The sequence below is a fragment of the Pan paniscus genome, chromosome 6 (assembly GCF_029289425.2).
Source record: "Pan paniscus chromosome 6, NHGRI_mPanPan1-v2.0_pri, whole genome shotgun sequence".
Classification (NCBI taxonomy): domain Eukaryota; kingdom Metazoa; phylum Chordata; class Mammalia; order Primates; family Hominidae; genus Pan; species Pan paniscus.
Genome location: NC_073255.2, coordinates 160,645,108 through 160,667,710, shown reverse-complemented (window position 1 = coordinate 160,667,710; position 22,603 = coordinate 160,645,108). Strand labels below are relative to the sequence as shown.

The following is a 22,603-nucleotide window of genomic DNA, read 5'->3' as shown; positions in this document are numbered from 1 at the left end:
TTTGTAGTTTCATCTGAACAAGGGAGGATGAGTGAGGCAATTTTTTTTTACTTGAAATGTGAAAAAATATATATACTCAATAAAAACTATAAAAAGTTTCACACATTTGTCAGCTATGCAAACTCTAGCTGCTAGCCATTCTGGTTTTAATTTCCTACGATTCTGAATACGCTAACCCAAACCTTCTTGTACTGACAAGCCTTCACTGGCTCTAAGAGGAACTAGAAAAGGAAGTCTGAATGGATTGTCATATCTCCTTATTGATTACTTACAAAGTGACTCCAAGAACATGCCCACTTGAAAATTAACAAATATTGGGATTTTAACGAATATTAAATAGAACAAAAAGAAATAACTAACTGTACTAACAGTAAGTAATACTTTACATGCAATTTGAAATGCACTGGCTTCAAATGTTTATTTTTAAAACAGAGAGCAGTTACCCTTGCAACTAGCATAGGCTGAAATAAAAAACAAGTAGAAATGTTAATTACCCTGTGTTGATTATGGATTTTGGTGCTATCATCTTCTCTTAGGCATATAAACAAGCCTAAAATCCTATTAGTTCTTTAACTCCAGTGGTTTTCCTATAAAGAAACTGGATTGTATATTCAGCAGTTAAACCCTAAACAAAACTTGTCTCTTTAGGCCCCTTTAACTAGTCTGTTGGGACGAAAACTGCCAAAGAATCTTCCCAGAATATAAGGACTATCGAATAGTTGATGCATTCCAGCCAACAAGATCTCATCCTGAAAGCAATATGGTTTCAGTTACATATCAAAATTATCTTATCGTATGGATTTTTTTAAATAAAGGAATTTATTTTAAACAGATTTTTCTCTGATATAATTAAACTCAGTTTCTTTTTAAGAATCATACATTGTTTCTCATGTAGTTCTTGGTGTCTTTATTTAACGTACTAAATTCAGGAAAGACACCAACCAAAATTGTACACTAACTCTCACAACATAGCACCCCAAGTTTGTAAAGAAACTTGAGTTCAAGTCATACGCTCTCTGTACACTGAATTTTTAAATTAACAAATGTGAATGATAATTTACTCTTTTAAATAAATTGGATATTATTGAGACAATTGCCTTCATGTGGAGTGTGTATTATAGCACCAGATGAATCTCTAAGCTATCAGAGATGGTTTTTCTCCCACCACTCTTCTCCAACCATGGGATCTTAATTTGACTCCCACTCCCCCACAAAAATATAAAGGCAAATCTTCTTCATTCTTTATTTGTTGTTCAGGGAAAATGCAAGAATATCTACTCTCCATAAATATTATTCTTTACCTCCCTCTGGTCATGACTGCACATTGGGTGTATATATGCCTAATAAACTGACACCCTTGGGAACAAAAAATACCTTTTTAAAATGTCATATCACAATAAATTTTTTAGAGCCAAAGGGCCTAAAAATACAAAATATTGTACTTTAGTAAAATACTGTTACAAATTTCCTCTTCTAGGAGATTTTCATTATGTTTTCCATGTATATAAATGATACACAATCATCTATTTTTCTAGCTAGCCTATGGAAAAATTATTTTGGCATTATTTTGTTCCCTAGTCTACATTTTATAACAGACTTCTACTACAGTAACAAAAATATGCATTATAATGGTATGCATTTTTAAATATAATGAATTCTTTCTATATGCTGCTTACTGAGATTTTATTTTTTCTAGCTATTTTTATTACTCAAAATACAAAACTAGATCTACATTTTTCCACTTATAAAATATATATACTAATACATGCATACATATATACACACATACACTTGAATTTTTATTCAACAAATCTGATATGTTTCAGGCAAGTAGCCAGGTCTAGTGAAGCAGTGAGGAAAGCAACATAATTCCACACATTGCAAAAAGGTATAGATACCAGCCAGACGCAGTGGCTCACACCTGTATTCCCAGCACTTTGGGAGGCTGAGGCAGGCAGATCACGAGGTCAGGAGTTTGAGACCAGCCTGGCCAACATGGTGAAACCCCATCTCTACTAAAAATACAAAAATTAGCCACGTGTGGTGGTGTGCACCTGTAATCACAGCTACTCAGGAGGCTGAGGCAGGAGAATCATTTGAACCTGGCAGGCAGAGGTTGCAGTGAGCTGAGATTGTGCCACCGCACTCCAGCCTGGGTGACAGAGTGAGACTCCCTCTCCGACAACAACAACAACAACAACAAAAAAGGTATAAATACTTAGATGTAAAATATAAAACTATAAAACTCCTAGAAAATAATATAGGAGAAAATTTAGATTACCTTAGACAAGCAGATGACTTTTTAGATACAATACTAAAGGCACAATCCATGAAAGAAATAGTTGACAAACTGGATTTCATTAAAAACATCTCATCTGTGAAAGACACTGTTAAGAAAATGAGAAGACAAGCCACAGACTAAGAGAAAATATTTGCAAAAGACATATCTAACAAAGAAGTGTTATCTAAAATATACAAAATCTCTTAAATTTCAACAACAAGAAAATGAACAACAGATTTAAAAATGAGCAAAAGGCTTGAACAGACATCTCATCAAAGAAGATATACAGATATGAAAAGATGCTCAACATTATATGTCCTTAGAGAATTGCAAATTAAAACAGCAATGAGACACCACTACATGCCTATTAGAATGGCCCAAATCCAGAACAATTCCAACTCCAAATGTTGGTGAGGATGTGTAGCAACAGGAAACTCTCATACATTGCCAATTGGAATGCAAAATGCTACAGCTATTTTGGAAGACAGTTTGGCAATTTCTCATAAAATTACATATACTCTTACCATACAATCCAATCATTATGCTCCTTGGCATTTACCCAAACAACTTGGAAACTTACGTCCACACAAAAATCTGCACAAGAATGTTTATAGAAGCTTTATTCATAATTGCCAAAATCTGTAAGCAACCAAAATGTCCTTCAGTAGGTGAGTAGATAAATGAACTGTGGTACATCCAGATAATGGAATATTATTCAGTGCTAAGAAGAAATGAGCCATCAAGCACTGAAATGATGTGGAGTAAACTTAATATTACTTACAGAATTAAGTAAGCATCTTACTAAGTGAAATAAACTATCTGTAAAGCTTACAAGATTACATATTGTACAATTCCAACTATACATGACATTCTGGAAAAGAAAAAATATGGAGACAATAAAAAAAGTTAGTGGTTGCCAAGGGTTGGGGAGAGGGACAGATGAATAGGTGGAATACAGTGGATTTGGAGAGCAGTGGAACTATTCTGTGTAATACTTTAATGGTGGATACATGCCGTTATACATTTGTCAAAAGCCATAGAATGCACAACACGAAGAGTGAACCCTAATGTAAACTATAGGCATTGGATAATAAGAACATGTCCATGTAGGTTCATCAGTTATAATAAATGTACCACTCTGGTGGGGCATGTCAATAGCAGGGAAGGTTGTGATGTCAGGGAGAAGGGAGTATACAACAAGTCTCTCTACTTTCTGCTCAATTTTGCTAGGAACCTAAAAGTGCTCTGAAAAGTAAAGTCTACTTGAATGAAGAAAGTTATAGATGCAATTGCATTCACTGCTACTATGTTTGTAATAGAAAATCCTAGAAACAACATCTATGTGACCAACAAGGAGTTTCTTAAATATATTGTGACTATATTATGGTAATTACACCAAATATTATAGTATGAAGTAACACGGGTTTTTTTTTTCCAGTTTCTTGTTGTCTTTCAACTTTTTCATTCATTTTGCCATGAAACCCCTCACAAGAAGAAAGTCAGCTTTAAAGAGCCAATTTCAGATTGACACCTGTCAAGTAAACATTTTCTGCTTCTCTTGCAGCCACTGATACCCACACTTCAACCATGCAGGAACCAGAAGCAACCTAGTATTTGGGGAAAAGCACTTGGCAAGGGATAGAGAAGAAGTGAAACACTCCTCGTCTTTTCTCCTGGCAGATTTTCTTCCATCAGATTTAATCCAGAAGAACGAAAAAAGAGTTAACTTTTACTAAACTTTGAATTTAAATTTATAAACCTAATTAGTGACCGAAGTGCTAAAATCTGGTTGTTGAGACTAAGGATCTGTAGGTGACTATAACTTTGAGGGGTTTAGTCTGCTCTTCAGTTTGATCTGATGGCATATGCTTCAATCAACTGGGGCTGTTCAATAAATTGTTAATGGAAGGGACACTTGCTCCCTCCCTGTCCAGTGGGATGTGACAGGTGAGAGAGAACACAACTAGCAGGTAAGAGAGATGCAGAAGAAAAGGTCCTAGAGATGGATGGTGGTGATGGCTACAATGATATGAATGTACTTAATGCAAGAAAGAATGTTGCAAATGCTGGGGGCAGTGGCTCACACAAGTAATACCAGCACTTTAGGAGGCTGAAGGGGGCAGATCACTGGAGGCCAGGAATTCTGAACCAGTCTGGGCAACAAGGCGAAACCCTGTCTCTACAAAAAAGAATACAAAAATTAGCCAGGCATGATGGTGCATGCCTATAGTCCCAGCTACTCCGGAGGCTGAGGTAGGAGGATCACTTGAGCCTGGGAGGTGGAGGTTGCAGTGAGCCGAGATCACGCCACAGCACTCCAGCCTGGGCAACGGAGTCAGACTCTGTCTCAAAAAAAAAAAAAAAAAGAAGAAAAAAAAGAAAGAAAGAATACTGCTGCAAGGGAAGCAGTGCACGCAGTGCACTTGGAGGACAGCCAGTTTTCTATTACAGCAAGAAAATACAGAGAAACTCAGAGAAGATGTATTTGATCTAGGGGATTCTCTTGATTGGAGATTTTAAGTTACAAAGAACATAATGGACAGGTTTTCAGGGTCAGGGAGTGGCATGATCTTGGCTCCATTAGAGAGTGTAAAGAAGAACACACAAAAGACAAATAATAATTTGGGAATTTGGACTTCATGTGTTAAAGGCATGATGGAATGAGTTCTGATGGATTCTTCAAGGGAGATGAATAATCAGTTCCAATTATATCCTCCTTCTTGTCAGTGGTACTATGGTCTGAATATTTGTGTCCCCTCAAAATTCATATGTTGAAACCTAATCTCTAATGTGATTATATTAACAATTGGGCCTTTGGGAGATGATTTGGAAGGCTCCGCCCTCATGAATGCGATTAGTGCCTTTATTACAAAGGCCCCAGAGAATGGCCTTTACCCCTTCCACCATGTGAGGAAACAGTGAAAAGGTGCTCCAACTAAGGAGCAGGCCCCCACCAGACACCAAATCTATTGGGACCTTGATTGTGGACTTCTCAGCCTCCAGAACTGTGAGAAATAAATTTCTGTTGTTTATAAGACATCCAGTTTAAGATATTTTTGTTATAGCAGCCTGAACAGACTAAGACCATTGGTATCTTAGACATTCTGTAGTGGGAAGATCTAGAGAGAAAGGGCATCAGCTTTCTGTCTAGATCTGTCAGAGTTCTATGAGGTCTCTTTTCAGTTCTGCCAAGGACAGCGTCCAAAATGAGCATGAGGCTTTACCATGCTTTTTTTCATACATTTTCTGCAACTGAAATGTGAACCTACTGAGATGGTCTAAACCAGAAAATACACACACACACACACACACACACACGTGATAATACATATAAAATATGTGTGCATGCGTGTGTGTGTGTGTCCATATTTCTATGCAACCGGGAATTTCATTCTTTCCACTCAAGGATAGCAAGTCTTATCAGGGAAACACATTCTTATGTACTATGAAATCACCAATCACTAAGTTCATTATGATAAAGCATTGTTAAACCTAGGACCCAGTAAAAAAAAAATCACATTGGAATTTGCAAGAACTTTTAATCAACAAAGGTTTACATATATACCATAAAGCCTTTTGTAATGTATTATCAGGCATTCCAAGCAAAGATGAGATTTTCTTTTATGGAGGGTCTTGTTTGCACGAAAGCTTGAGCCCTGGCTGGGCAACTATAGTACCTCATGCCTGTAATCACACCACTTTGGGGGGCCGAGGTGGGAGTATTGTTTGAGCCCAAGAAGTTGAGACCATCCTGGGAAACACAGTGGGAGTCTGTCTCTACAAAATAATAATAATAATAATTATTATTATTATTATCCAGCTAAAAATATTAGCTGGATGTGGTGGCATGCACTTGAAGTCTCAGCTACTCAGAAGGCTAAGGCAGGAGGATCACTTGAGTCTGGGAGGTTGAGGCTACCGCCAACTATGATCATGCCACTGCACTCCAGCCTGGGTGACAGAATGAGACCCTGTCTTCAAAAATACATAAAAAATAGGCCAGGCACCTTGAGAGGCTGAGCACCTTGAGAGGCCAAGGCAGGTGGATCACCTAAGTTCAGGAGTTCGAGACCAGCCTAACCAACATGGTGAAAACCTATCTCTACTAAAAATACAAAAATTAGCCAGGCGTGGCAGCACACACCTGTAATCCCAGCTACTCAGGAGGCTGAGGCAGGAAAATTGCTTGAACCTGAAAGGCAGAGGTTGCAGTGAGCTGAGGCAGAGGTTGCACCACTGCCCTCCAGCCTGCATGACAGAGCGAGACTCTGTCTCAAAAAAAAAAAAAAAAAAAAAAAACCATAAAAAGTAAAAGTAAAATTAAGTCAAAAATTTTTTTAAAAGGAAGTTTGAACTCTAATGATGACATCCAGCATTGATCAATTTTTTTCAAACCTGCAGATTATTTATGGTTTTAGTTTTCTCAAAGAGATAATAGTAGTAGCTTTTATGAAAAGAAAAAGAAGAGAAACATTGATTAAAGCAGACTTGATACAAAAAAGCATTTTGCTCAAGTTTGCCTGTATTTTAAATTTCTGATGAGAAATTTAAAGCCAGGTCAATTAAGATTAGATTCTTTTCGAAGAAATAAATGATTCTCTAAAAAGTCTATGAGGTTTATAACTCCTTCAGAAATAAGCAGGGAAATTGCTATATATCATATAAGCTTTAAATCTGGGGAAAAGAAATTGTATGCAGTAATGTAATTTTCCCCCAAAAGGTCCAGGAGCTGGGGTAACTGTAGGACATCTATAAGGATCAACTGAAGGACTTCCTGTGGAATAACTAGGCCAATCCTGTCCCTTCCCATTCCCTAAGTATAGGAGTACCTGACTGAGTGAAGCTTTTTCACTAGCCTGAAGCCTTGAGCACTGCTTTCTAAAAAGTGGTGTGACCATCTGGAGACAGCTACTAGCCTGGCCACTGAGGTGAAAGGAAGAGAGAGAGACAGAAGGAGTACGAGAGAAATGGAAAGCAAGGGCCGGGCCTGGTGGCTCATGCCTGTAATCTCAGCACTTTGGGAGGCTGAGTTGGATGGATCACCTGAGGTTGGGAGTTTGAGACCAGCCTGACCAACATGGAGAAATCCCATCTCTACTGAAAAAAAAAAAAAATACAAAATTACTTGGGCGTGGTGGCGCATGCTTGTAATCCCAGCTACTTAGGAGGCTGAGGCAGGAGAATCGCTTGAACCTGGGAGGCAGAGGTTGCGGTGAGCCGAGATCCCACCATTGCACTCCAGGCTGGACAACAAGAGTGAAACTCCGTCCCAAAAAAAAAAAAAAAAAAAAAAGGAAAGCAAGATTATGGCTACATCGGACTGCCACACTAAGGAGTAATGGAGAAATTGGCAGTATTTCCCAAGAATGAGCTACACTAAATACACTAAAGCCTCCACACGAAAGGAAAACCTTCATTACTTTGGCAAGGTTGGGGCCTCCTTCCTGCCTACCTAAAGCCCACCTATGGAACTTACTTTGGTTTCAGCATCCTCCTTTCCCCTCCATGTTCCAAGGCCAGCTGCTCCCAGTGCAACACTCTCACCTCATCAATAATTTGATTGATCTCTGTATGTACGATTATGCCAGCCTCATCTTGTCTTGATTATTTCAGTTTTGTTGATGAGTCTTGAAATCAGATGGTATAACTCCTTCAACTTTATGTTTCTTTTGCAAAATTGTTTTGGATACTCTAGATCCTTTGCATTTCCATATATATTTTATTTTATTTACTCATTTATTTATTTTTTCGGACGGAGTCTCCCTGTTGTCACCCAAGCTGGAGTACAGTGGCGCAATCTTGCCTCACTGCAATCTCTACCTCCCGGGTTCAAGTGATTCTCCTGCTTCAGCCTCCCAAGTAGCTGGGATTACAGGTGCCTGCCACTACGCCCGGCCTATATTTTAAAATAGACTAGTCATTTCTACCAAAAAAGCCTGCTGATTCTTTTACTGCAATTTCTGCCTTTTAACTGGTGTGTTTATGTAATATAATAAATATATTACATAATGTAACAATTAGTACAGTGGATTTTGAGTCTATGATCTTACTTCTTATTTTCATTTTGTATCTTTTTTATTAAATATCATGCCTTTCTTGCTCTTTCACTTTATCTACTGCCTCCATCATTCTATTTCTTTTTTATTATGTTGTTAGTAGTTGTTCTGGGACTGATAATATAACTTAAATTATCAATGTCTACCTAGCTTCAGTATTACTGTTATTCACACTTTACATTTCATACCTATCACTTTCCACTTCCCACTTTTCAATTCTCACTTCCCCCTTCACATTTTACACTCCACATTTCAAAAATGTAATAACTTTACAATAATATAATTCCATTTATACCTTCCTTCATTTAAAGACATAAGAATTGGAAAGGAAAAGAATAAAATTCATATCCAACAACATTATTGCTTATGCAGATATTCAAAAGAATCTACAAATTATGTGAAATAATAGGAGGGTTGAACAGATTGTTGGATACAAGATTAATATATGAAAATCAGATGTATTTCTACTCACTAGCATAATTGAAGAGAAGACAAAAGAAGATTCAAAACTTCCGCAAGGCCTTTACAGGGGAAAGTTATTCATCTTTATTGAGATTATATTATAGGAAACCTAAATAAACGGACTTACAACTTTTTCACCCTTACCATTCACTACATAGCACAATCTCTTGATTTACACTGATTTCACCTTTCCAAACCACCTGGGGAAGAAAGGCTAGCGATTAAGGAAGGGCTTATCTCTGAGATCCTGCTTAGGAGACCCCACCTCCACATCTGGAAGTGAGAATAGGTTACATTTATAACCTGTGAAATCATTGTGCTTAAGATAAAAAATTTTAAATACTCAATAAGAATTCATTGATATAAAGATCTATTGAAGGACTTCCTGTGAAATAACTGTGGAATAATGTCTATAATCTATAGCCAAAGTTTGTAAAGATTCTAACATTCAGATTCAATTCAGTATCAGCAGAGTTCACCACCACATTCATGGTTTGATGCTAAAGATGGACACAAAATCCCGCCCAAGAAGTTCAAGGTCTAATGTGTGGGGGGGCCATGTGTGTGTGCACACATGGAATGTATGTGTGGGAATATATGTGATGGGAACTGGAAGGAAGGAAACATATACGTCCTATTTAAAATACCAAGGAGAATAGCATGAGTGCTAACTTTTTCTTTTTTTAAATTAGCTGTTACAAAATTAATGATCATTGCAAAAAATACAGAAAAATATAGACAAAATTAAGATTAATTTTATTCTTATTACTCAAAAAGTAATATTTTTCCTGTGCACCCTGAAGTTCTGATTAAATGAGAATCTTTTCCCTCCCTTCCTCTAGGACTCTTCAAGATAAACGCTGAAGAGGACAATCAGGGCAAAAGGCCAGACTTCCATCTGAGGGGTCTCAGAGCACTGGGATTTGTAGTATTATTACACCTGTGAATCAGTAATCCCCAATGGTGGGTAAAATCAAGAAACATATGTGCATAACCACACTCACCATATACTTCGTTACAAAAACAGTGTCACACTATATATGCCATTTGCTACTGTGTTTATTCACATAGGTTGGGTGGCAGCTTGTGAGAATAATCAGCTTTGTTAGAGAGGGGAGAAAGCTACATTTTCTTAGCATATATAGTATTGTGGGAGTAAATTGTGAACTCTAGTATAAGGATAAGACAATTATATAAATAACCTACATATTATGTGGAGTAAAATCAGTTCCATAAGCTAGACATACCCAGAATGCCATGTGAGTTCAAAACGTGGAGCTATCAAACGTGGTTTAAAAGATCTGGATAAACTTCAAGCTGGAGGTGGTATTTAAGGCTTCAAACATAAGCAGAATTTCAACAAGCTGAAATTGCAAAGGGACTCCAGATGGAGGAAATGGCAAGAGGAAAGATGCAGAAGAAGAAAGACAAAGGGCATGTACAAATGGTAACAGACACTGATTTGGGGGTGTACATATCTTCACATGGAGATCTGCTGCAGGCAGTTAGGAGTTTTTCTAGAAGTATAAAATTGGGCATCTTCTGTGTTGAAGTGATGGTTGATGCAAAGGAGGAAAATATCTACAGAGCAGAGATGAGATCTGAAGATAGAATTTTGAGAATCACCTACATTTATATCGAAAAGGAAAATGTCCAATAATAAAAGGAAAAATAGTCTTGAGAGAATTGGGAGGACGGTATAGTGTACCTAAGGATAAGGAACACAAACATTTAAGGAAGGCAAGCTGTGGAAGATGAAAACCAAGAAAAGGCAACTTTGCTGAAGCCATTAGATGCTGATTAAAGATATCAGTATACAAGTATTAAAACATTGAAGGGGTTTATGAGTAAATCAGTCTAGTGGAGGTGGCATTCTTTTTTACACGCAAATGATGTCTCTGTGGCCCCCTTTTTAAAAATTTTTTTAAATTCAATTTAAATTTAAAATTTTTTTTAAATTTATTTTATTTTTTAGAGACATTGCCCAGGCGGGCCTCAAACTCCTGGACTAAAGCAATCCTCCTATCTCAGCCTTCCAAGTAGCTAGGACTAGAGGTGCATGCCACCTTGCCCATGGAGTCTGTGGCCTCTTTATCTCTCCCTAGAGATCCTTCAGCTAGAATAGAGAGAGGATTATTTCTCAAGAAGGGAATGCTTGGATGGTACAGCCTCTCAACTTTGTGGTACTCAACTGAATTTACTCCTGAAAGGCTAAGGGAACAGAATGACACCAGATTTAGAGTTGTAGTAAATAATCAGGTGTATGGAGCCTAGTGTCTTTCAGTCCTGAGACACCAGCAAGGTCAGTCATGACAGATTTTAAGACATAAGGTTGACCTAGTGTAATATAGTAGTATACAATTGCATATGTTTCATAATCTTAAAATATGTATCCTATTTGAAATGGTACTACATCTTTTTAAAATTATTAAGCCATCTTATTTTTATAAGCAGATGAAAGTATTAGTTAATACTTGGCTTTTCCTTTAGTATCTTTTGTTTCTGTCTTTAAAATTAAAGATTCAGTGCCATAAAAAGATCTATAGGGCGTTGAAGAGTAACATATGCCCAGGCTGTATTCTTTTGTAGGGATGTCTTCAAAAGAAAGAAAAAAAAAAATTCCCAACTTGGGATTTACAATGTGGGTTAGATATTTAAATTTATATTAATAATAAATGTAGCCAAAGAATACACAAGACAAAGTAAATGGAACTTGATTTGTTGTCTAATACAAGCACTGTTGATGTGCGCCAAAAGGCATAAGTTCCATTTAAGTCAAATTATCTTGATTTATTAAAAGTTGAACAGAGGATTGTCAGGAACAGAGAAGTCATCCTTGATATGGAAAAATGAGATGAAAGCTCTCCTTTAAAAAGAGCATTCTATCTGAAGATTATTAAAAGATTTACAGTAGAGGGGACTATGGTGAGGAAAGGGGTATGTTTAAATAAATTTAATTTAAGTTTAAAAAAGTCCAAGTGGACATTTAAGTTAGAATATGAAGCAAAAAAATAACCTTTTTATATAATATCAGAAACTTCTGCAACAAGTATCTGGGGAAATGTTTCTTTTTGGAAGCATCAGGCATTACATTGGTTTCTTTGGCAACAGTTATACTTGGAGATCATATGCTCAGTTTCTTCTCACAAACTCATCAATCAGAAAAGTCACTCCTCCTCCCCTGGAGAGGAATAAGAGAAAAGACAAGAAAAGATAAAAGTGTTTTCCATACTATTCTAGAAACTCTCTACCCTCTAGGACCAAAAACCATGGGGGAAAAAATGCACTGCCCTCACACCTGTCTATAGGTGACCAGGCAGTCTGGTTTGCTGGGGAGAATCACAATTTACACCTGTTGCCCTCGTGTGATAATTAGTAGTGCACATTTTAATACCCCAAACTGTCCCAATTTAGACAATAAATTATATGAGCAGCCTAAATATGTAGCAATTGTAGACTCAAGAGATGTATAATACTGAAAATAGAAGTTTTGTAATAACTTCTACTTAGCCTGCAAAATTGAGGACTAGGACACTGAAAACAGATTATAAAATCAAACATGAAATAAAATTAATGAAATCAAATAAATAAGATACATTTACTTACCTTATTTTTTATAGAGAACGTTTAAACTGCTTAGAAATAAGAATAGGTTTTCGTATTTTTTAATTTAACTTTAGGATTTAAGTCGTCTTCAATAAGTCAATTTTTACTTTTTCATCCTTTCTCCTCATGAGAGAAAAGGCCTCAGGTAATTTATGGTTCAAGCTAATGAGTACCTTAAAATAGTTTACCTATTTTTGATTGAATATTAAAGTACATGGATAGAAAACAGATCAGTATTCCTTTTCTGGATTAATAACTCAATGCTATTCCCACTCCCACTCAATTCTACATAAATTTAAAAGATAATCATTTTTAAAAAGTTTTAGTAGATTTAACAAGATTTATTTAACTGCCTCAATAAGAAAACCAAAAGTGAATGAGAAATAATATGAATAATGCCTAAATTGACCATATTCTCATTGGCTGATTCTTTGTATTTTTAGTAGAGACAGGGTTTCACCATGTTGCCCAGGTGGGTGTCAAACTCCTGCGCTCAAGCAATCAGCCCACCTTGGCCTCCAAAAGTGCTGGGATTATAGAAGTGAGCCACCAAGCCTGGGAAAAACTTCTATTTTTAATTAATAGTGATTTCATGTATCAAATAAAATAAATTTTATTTTGAAATTACATTGAGGCTGGGCACAGTGGTTCACGCCTGTAATCCCAGCACTTTGGGAGGCCAAGGCAGGTGGCTCTCCCGAGGTCAGGAGCTCAAGACCAGCCTGGGCAACATGGTAAAACCCCGTCTCTGCTAAAAATACAAAAAAAAAAAAAATTAGCCAGCGTGGTGACGCGTGCCTGTAATCCCAGCTACTCAGGAGGCTGAGGCACGAGAATCGTTTGAACCCGAGAGGCAGAGGTTGCAGTGAGCCGAGATCAGACCACTGCACTCCAGCCTAGGTGACAGAGCTAGACTGCGTCTAAAAACAAAACAAAAAAAAAGAGAGAAAAATATTACATTGAGATTTTAAATCGGTATTACACTAGATGGAATTGTTAAAGATGCAAGAAAATGAAGTGATTGCATTCTAATTAGACCATAGAAGATGATATGCTTATTTGATATTTTAGCTATCAAAAGAAAAACTTTTTTTTAATTTTTTTTTTTTTTTTTTTTTTTAATTTTCAGGCCGGGCACGGTGGCTCACGCCTGTAATCCCAGCACTTTGGGAGGCCGAGGTGGGCGGATCACGAAGTCAGGAGATCGAGACCATCCTGGCTAACACGGTGAAACCCCGTCTCTACTAAAAATACAAAAAATTAGCCAGGCATGGTGGCGGGTGCCCGTAGTCCCAGCTACTCAGGAGGCTGAGGCAGGAGAATGGCGTGAACCCGGGAGGCGGAGCTTGCAGTGAGCCGAGATCGCGCCACTGCACTCCGGCCTGGGTGACAGAGCAAGACTGTCTCAAAAAAATAAATAAATAAAATAAAAAAAATTGACAGAGTCTTTCTTTGTTGCCCAAGCTGGAGTACAGTGGCGCGATCTCGGCTCACTGCAACCTCCACTTACCCAGTTAAAGCGATCCTTCCACCTCAGCCCCACCTCCAATAGCTGAAACTACAGGCGCACCACCATGCCTAGCTGATGCTTTGTATTTTTAGTAGAGACGGGGTTTCACCATGTTGCCCAGGTGGGTCTCGAACTCCTGCGCTCAAGCAATCAGCCCACCTCAACCTCCAAAAGGGCTGGGATTACAGGCGTGAGCTACCAAGTCCAGGCAAGACTTCTATTTTTAGTTAATAGTGATTTCATGTACCAAATAATGTATTCAAACAAAAATTCATATTAGAATTGAAGTAAATAAGAGACCTTGTTTAAAATGCAGTCATTCCTTGGTAGAAAAACATGTCTGATAAAAAGAACAAAAAGAACAAGAAACATGGAACCAAAATGAGTAAATGAAAAATTATTAACAAAAATGTTAGCAAAATGTTGCTAACATTTAAATTTATATATATTTTTTGTATTTTTAGTAGAGACAGGGTTTTACCATGTTGCCCAGGCTGGTCTTGAACTCCTGACCTCAGGAGATTCACACCCCTTGGCCTCCCAAAGTGCTGGGATTATAGGCATGTGCCACTGTGCCCAGCCTCAGTGTAATTTCAAAATAAATTGTATTTTGAAATTATAAATTTATAATTTATAATTTAATTTTATTTTATAATTTTATAAATTTATAAATTACCTTTATAAAATACCTTCCATAGTATTATATTTTCAAAAAGATTAGAAAAATGAGCCTGCTGATAAAAGAGTAGGGAACTGAATATATTGGCTTAAAAGGAGCTATGAAATTAATTTTTTCTGATTGTATTTTAACCAGAAAATTAAAGGGAAATCTACAATAAAGAAATAATGTCTTTACATAAGGCTATGAGGAGAAGAAAGAGAGGAAAATACATTAAATGTGAATCAGTCAGAGAGAAATGACATTACTTTATCAATACTAAAAGAGTTTGTAATGAGTCTACTGATATATACAGTTAACTCTGATAAATGTGGATGTCCTGAATTATTTAATAGCCTCTTACAAGTTTCCCTGCTTGTATGATTGCCCCCTTCAGTCTAGTTGCAAGCGTAGTGTTCTCTTAAAATCTTAAGTCAGATCATGGCACTCCTCTGCTCAAAGCTCTTCAATGGCTCCCCATTTCCTTCAAGGCTCTATCGAATCTGATCACAGTTACTTCTCTTACTTCCTTTCCTATTTCCCTCCCCTAGACCATACTCTAGAGTAACAGAATTTTATGTTCCACACAGTCACTCAGCTGCCACCATCTTGTAGCTGCTTCATCCTAAATATGCCACTTCCTTGGGTATTCTATTAAAGGGAAAGAGAAACGAGAAATCTGCATGGACTTTTCACTACCTCAGTCTGGAAAGGACACACTTATATGCACAAACATTCTATTAGTCAGAACTTGTCCTATCCACTCATTTAATTTCAAGAATGCCACGAAGGGAGTAAATGGCATGTTTGATCTGTTTGTCAGCCCCGTGAACCTGATTGACACACCCAACCATCTGTCCCACTCCTAGTTTCAGCTTCGTCTTTCCTAAGGTTGCTTTTAAGCTCATGATAATATGATTATCCATTTTTAGAGATGGCTTTACATTTTGTGGTTTGAAAAGGATAGTGCAAGATCTTTATAAGTCTTTATTTAGGACTAAATTATGGTTCTAAGATCATTGTAGGTAATCTCTCTCTCTCTCTTTAAATGAAGCAGTGTTTATGGGATGAAGGAACACACCTACTCTTTCCCTTATCAAGAATAAAGCACTGAGCAAGTAGAAGGGTGGAGGCTCTGATAATTGCATAGTTTCTATAACCACAACTGACCTGTAATCACTTGACCTTACTTCTGGCTTAAATACCCAAGAGTGACTTTAAACATCTGACTGTGTTGCAACTAGCTCTATAACTAGCGCTGACAGGTGTCCAATTACAAAATTCCTATTGCATTACAGAGTCTTGAATAACAGAAAGTTGCCAATTTGAATATCAACACAGGGTACTTAAAACAATATAAAAATTTCCTTCAGAAGCCAGGCCACATCTTTAGGAAATGTAAGGAAGTAGCACCCTCTGGTGGGTAAAATAAAAGGAAAATTTGTGGACTTGCTTATTGAGGAATCTATAATTGTGGGCACTTTTTAAAATTATTATTATTGCCATAGGTGTAATTAAGTTTTCAAATATAAGCTTTTTGAGAATTTGGAATTGAGACCTGGGGAACAAAATGCTTTTCTTAGAAAACATTGATAAATAGAAAGTGCATGACTTTGCAAATTGCCATTTTTGATTGATAGCTACTTGTATGAATTCCAGGTGAGTTAAAGCAGAGTCTAGTAATGATGAGAAGGTTACTTATAACCTGAGACTATTATCTTCAAGGAGCCACGTGCCTTAGTAATTTAAAAAAGTTTACATATGCTAGGCCCAGGCCTTAGTGTGGGCCTCCAATCTCCAATTTACTTAGTACTTATCAGCAGAGGCCAACAGGGGCCCTTTTTCATATCTACTTGATTTATTTGTTAGCCAATTTCAGAAATAATAGTTTTTATTTTTGTTTTGTTTTTGCAAAGGCAAGAAAAATAAGTTTTTGGCTTTTCAGCTTTCAAGTATCTGGGTCCCATTTACTTAACTGACATTTTTCTCAGAATTTTAACGTTGCTTCCTTGAGCAATTAAGTTTGGAGTTTTATTTGACTAAAAGGTTACTTAGTTCAACAGAGCAGCAATGTGATGGACCTGTTCTGGAATTTTACCCTGACACTTTATTATAACTTTTTCTGTGATGTTCAGTAGCAATGAGAGAATAGAAGATCTTTTCTATAAAAAGAGAAGGGTACATGAATAGTCATAGCAAATAGATGCTAAAACTTCATAGAACCTGTTACTCATCCATTTACGATTGAGTCTCATTAAGCCAGGCTTCTTTTTAACCTTTTACCTTAAGGATACTTTTTACCTGACTTTGCCCCCATATGAATACCAAAACCACATGTATTTTATAGTATGTGAATATATACAGCAAGAAGTCCTAGTCAGTAGGCTTCTGTGATCAAGAAAGATGGGCATAGCCCAGAGATTGAGAGCACAGACTCTTGATCCAGATCCTGACTTTTTTTTGAGATCTTGTTTCCCCCTTAGCTATCACCTCCCTACTTCCAAGAAACCACCAATCTATTTTCTATCTTCATAGATTTGCCTATCTTGGACATTGTATATGAATGGAATCATACAATATGTGGTCTTTTCTGACTGGCTTCTTTCACTTGATGTAATATTTTCAAGGTTTATCCATGCTGTAGTATGTAGTATGTATTGGCACTTCATTCTTTTTCATGGCTGAATAATATTCCATTGTATATATATACTACATTCTGTTTATCCATTCATCTGTTGGTGGACATTTGGGTTATTTCTACCTTTTGGCTATTATGAATACTGCTGCTATAAACATTAGTGTACAAGTTTTTATGTGGACACATGTTTTCACTTATCTTGGACATGTACCTAGAAGTGGAATTACTAGGTCATATGGTAATTCTGTGTGTCAACAGACTGCCTGATTTTTAGGCCTAGTTCTGTTGTTGCTTGCTCTGTTGTCTTGGGCGAATTATGCCTCAGTTTTTTAATCTATAAATAGAACTGATAGCATCTCATATAGTTGATTTAAAGATTAAATAATTACAACTTGAAGGGCTAATAGTATAAACACCATGTAAGTGTTTCTTTAAAAACATTTTTTTTCCAGATTCTCTTCTTTAAAGATTTTGAGAGAATCCCTAAATCCAAGTGACAGAAGGAATTGTCTCAGGTTTGGCCAGGTCTGGATGACTCTTCTTATGAGGCTCCACAGTTGTCTGTTCCCATGATGTCTAATCCATGCTGTTCTGTGTTTGAATTGTTGCTTGGTGCCTTCAGTGCCTTCTGGGGATTTGCAAATAGTGCTTATTCTTTGCATTGGCAAAAGTTCAAAGTTCACCTAAATACAAGCTTTACAGAGGCTTCATTTCCCTGCAATATAGTTTGCAAACAATTGGCTTCCTGCTTTCTCATAAACCCTGAGGAAGGTTTTTGTTTATTTGGTTCACCCTATACTCTTAAACGAAGCATCTTATCCTATGTGTCTCTGTCAAACAGTACTCAAGGAACCAGTTTTATTCTGCTCCATTGGGGTAAGAATCTTTCACATGTTGGGTCCAAGCTATATGGATCCAACCATGATGCAGTACTGTGACTCTTCCTCTTCCTTGGTAACTAAACACTCCACTAGTAGCATTTCTGATCAACCCAGTCATACTTACAACTTCATATGTTTCATTGATAGTATATTAGTCTGTTCTCATGCTGCTAGTAAAGACATACCCAAGACTGGGTAATTTATAAAGGAAAGAGGTTCAATTGACTTAAGTTCAGCATGGCTGGGGAGGCCTCAGGAAACTTACAATCATGGCAGAAGGGGAAGCAAACACATCCTTCTTCACAGGGTGGCAACAAGAAGTGCTGAGCAAAAGAGGGGAAAGCCCCTTATAAAACCATCAGATCTTGTGAGAACTCACTATCATGAGAAGAACTTGAGAAAACACCCCATGACTAAATTACCTCCCATCGGAACCCTCCCATGACACATGAGGATTATGGGAACTACAATTCAACATGAGATTTGGATGGGGACACAGCCAAACCATATTATTCCACTCCTGGCCCCTCCCAAATCTCATGTCTTTGCATTTTAAAACACAATCATGCCCTTCCAACAGTTTCCCAAAGTCTTAACTCATTCTAACAATAACTCAAAAGTCCAAGTCCAAATTCTCATCTGAGACAAGCAAGTCCCTTCTGCTTAAGAGCCTGTAAAATCAAAAGTAAGTTAGTTACTTCCTAGATACAATGGGGGTACAGGCATTGGGTAAATACACCCATTCCAAATGGAAGAAATTGGTGAAAACTAAGGGGTTACAGGCTGCATGCAAGTCCAATATCCAGTAAGGCAGTTATTAAACCTTAAAGTTAAAAAATTATCTCCTTTGACTCCATGTCTCACATCCAGGGCATGCTGATGCAACAGGTGGGCTCCCACAGCCTTGGGCAGCTTAGCCCCTGTGGCTTTGCAGGGTACAGCTCCACTCTTGGGTGCCTTCAGGGGCTGGCATTAAGTCTCTGTGGCCTTTCCAGGCACACAGTGCAAGCTATAAGTGGATCTACCTATTCTGGTGTCAGGAGGACAGTGGCCCTCTTCTCACAGCTTCACCAGGCAGAACCACACTAGGGACTATGTGTGACAGCTCTGACCCCACATTTCCCTTTTGCATTGCCCTAGCAGAGGTTCTGCATGAGGGTTTCATCCCTGCAGCAAACTTCTACCTGGACATCCAGGTGTTTCCGTACATCCTCTGAAATCTAGGCAGAGGTTTCCAAATCTCAGTTCTTGACTTCTGTGCACCCACAGGCTCAAAACCACATGTAAGCTGCCAAGGCTTGGGACTTATGTTCTCTGAAGCAACAGCCTGAGCTGTACATTGGCCCCTCTTAGACATGGCTGGAGCTGAAGCAGCTGGGACTCAGGGTACCATGTCTCAAGGCTGCATAGAGCAGAGGGGGTCAGGGGATGGGCCTGGCCCAGGAAACAATTTTTCCCTCCTAGGCCTCCAGGCCTGTGATGGGAGGGGCTGCCACAAAGGTCTCCAACATGCCCTGAAGACATTTTCCCCATTGTCTTGGTGATTATCATTCACCTCTTGTTACTTATGCCAATTTCTACAGCTGGCTTGAATTTCTCTACAGAAAATGGGTTTTCCTTTTCTATCAGATTGTCAGTCTGCAAATTTTTCAAACTTTTATGCTCTGCTTCCTCTTGAACACTTTGCCACTTAGATGGTTCTTCCACCAGATACGCTAAATCATCTCTCTCAAGTTCAAAGTTCCACAGTTCTCTAGGGCAGAGGCAAAGTGCCATCAGTCTTTTTGCTAAAGCGTAACAGTCACCTTTGCTCCAGTTCCCAAAAAGTTCCCCATCTCCATCTGAGACCACCTCAGCCTGGACTTTGTTGTCCACATCATGATCAGCACTTTGGTCAAAACTATTCAACAAGTTTCTAGGAAATTCCAAACTTTCTCACATCTTCCTGCCTTCTGTGCCCTCCAAGTCTCTAGGAAGTTCCAAACTTTTCCAAATTTTCCCGTCTTCTTCTGAGCCCTCCAAATGGTTCCAACCTCTGCCTGTTACCCAGTTCCAAAGTCGCTTCCACATTTTGGGGTATCTTTACAGCAGCACCCCACTCTCTGTGGTGCTAATTTACTGTATTAGTCCATTCTCATGTTGCTAATAAAGTCATACCTGAGACTGGATAATTTATAAAGAAAAGAGGTTTAATTGATTCACAGTTCAGCATGGCTGGGGAAGCTTCAGGAAACTTACAATCATGGGGGAAGGGAAAGCAAACACATCCTTCTTTACAGGGTAGCAACAAGAAGTGCCTAGCAAAAGTGGGAAAGTCGCTTATAAAGCTATCAGATCTTGTGAGAACTCACTATCATGAAAAGAGTATGAGGCTAACGGCCCCCATGATTAAATTACTTTCCACCAGGTCCCTCCCATGATATCTAGGGATTATGGAAACTACAATTCAAGATAAGATTTGGGTGGGGACACAGCCAAACCATATCAGATAGTAATCTCCCAAGTCCTGAGATGTTCTATATAATAACATGACCCAGACAACTTTGGGTCTCAGATTTTATCACTGTAAAAACAGTTAGGCATAAGGGTAAAATATTTAGAGACAACTGTCTAGCAAATACTTCAAATTGTTCTTAAGCAAAGAAGGCAAAATGAGTAGCTTATTGTGTGGCAAGCACTAGTTGCTTTAAGGAATATTTTGGACCAGATCAAGTTTGGAGCATGGCATGAGACCCTCTGTACATCCTGGATAGCACAGCTTCCTGTTATACAAAGTTCCAAAGCTGCTTGACCATCACAGAATGTTTTGAAACACCACAACAGATGCCCAGACACATACCTTGTTTTGCATGGTCTTAGGATAGCTGTAGAAGAGAGCTCAATCCTGGTCCACCAACTGTGTTAAGGCATCCACACACCAGTCTAGGGGACTGGGATCCCCTGAAAGAGGCTGGCCTGAAGGGACCTCAGAGCCTATGAGAGGAGGTCTGGAAGAGCAGGCTGAACTGGTAGCCTGCCTGAATGTCAGAGGAGCAGTGGACCATGGTAGGAGGAAGCTTGACCTTACCTGATATTATTCCCTTCCCCCTGAGCATCAATGTGTTATGACAGTAGAAGGCTAGGATGTCAGTTACATCTGTTTCTAGGGCCCTAACTCTTCTGTGAAAAACATCTCTGATCATGAGACTCTAAGGGAGTTTTCCTACCAGTCAGAGAGGGAGAAAAGCAAGAGATCAGCAGTCTGGGGATGAGACAAGGCATGAGAATAAAGGAACTTGTGGGCAAACCTCACCCATGGGACCTCCCAGACAGAATAAATTAACAGGAGGGGCTTCTACTAAAAGACTCAGTCAAGCAGGTATGGGCTCCAAGCCTTGAGATTTGGACTGTTATTATATATGTGACTATTTGTATGCCCTGGCAGATAAAGCTACAGCTATCTGTGTTCAGTGCATTTAACCTTCACAACTAATTTTACAGAAGAAAAACTGAACCTCAGCAAGGTAATTTACCTAAGTGCAAAGAGATAAGAGGCAAAGCCAGGAATCAAAACCAGAGCTGTCTGACTCCAAAAGCCAGGCTCTTACTTCCACAACTTAAGGCATCTCAAGAGGTGGAAGATTCAGTGGAGCATAACCAATAAACACGTACAGTGTTCTAAATAATGATAAAAAGCAACCTAATGTGACCAGTTTCTATGTGCTATGTGATCTGCCTGTGTAACAGTGTGACTTCCTGAAGAATTTATTGATATCTTGATTTTTCCCCCTATTTTCTTCTCATCAGTGAAACAATGAGGTCAGGGCTCTATGCCCTTGAGGTCAACAGTTCCCTTGTCCTCAGAGTGAGAGTTCATAGGACTCATTTCAAAGCTCTCAGCCAATGAAGAAATTAAACTGGACTGTCCCAAAGAAGATGAAAATAGAGGCTTTGGGAGAGTGGCCCAACCTTGCAGTTGGTTTCACAGACGCAAACATTGGGAGAATTGTGAATTTCTTCACGTGCTTGGACTTGGCATTCTGGAGGTTACAAGTCCTTGTATGGGAACAGGTGTTTGGAACAGATGAGAATTGGCCATTAAATGCTATGTCTTGAGCATCTTTTTAAGACATTTGTGACTAAGCAGTCAGCAGAGAGGAATTTTGAGGAAGTTTTGGGCCAGCTCACCCAAGGAGGCCGTCTCCAGTGCATGGCAAAGAAACCATGCTCAACTACTGTTGAACATTTGGAAGACTGAGCTGCCATCCATGTCTGTGAAGGTTGTATACGAAATGGCCCTGTGCACAGCACCCAAGTGGAGCCAAGGGGTAAATGGCTATCCCTGTGGACCAAGAACCAGGCCCTTCCCCTTTTCCTGGGAATATGTAAGCCCCAGGGGTTTTGTAAATTCCAGTGAGGATAACCCCAATTAATCACTGATATTGAGCTTATCATTGACCCTGATAAGTTATGATTTGGAGATGGCTTTATTTAGAAAATAAAGAAGCATACCATCTCTTGTATCTTGAGTG

The 22,603-nt window shown here is 38.4% G+C and overlaps 1 protein-coding gene across 3 annotated transcripts in view; it reads right to left on the bottom strand.

Annotated features, from left to right (window-relative positions):
* The window catches only part of LOC100989231 (hyaluronidase-4-like), a 71,334-nt gene that overhangs the window by 15,906 nt on the left and 32,825 nt on the right, over positions 1–22,603 (bottom strand). For 2 of the 3 annotated variants that reach the window (XM_003815469.4, XM_055115347.2), the window contains exon 3: positions 2,282–2,387. The gene's annotated coding sequence lies outside the window, so the exon portion shown is untranslated. Of the gene's footprint in view, positions 1–2,281; positions 2,388–11,815; positions 11,981–22,603 lie in introns of all 3 variants that reach the window. The other variant, XM_055115346.2, reaches the window with a different exon arrangement.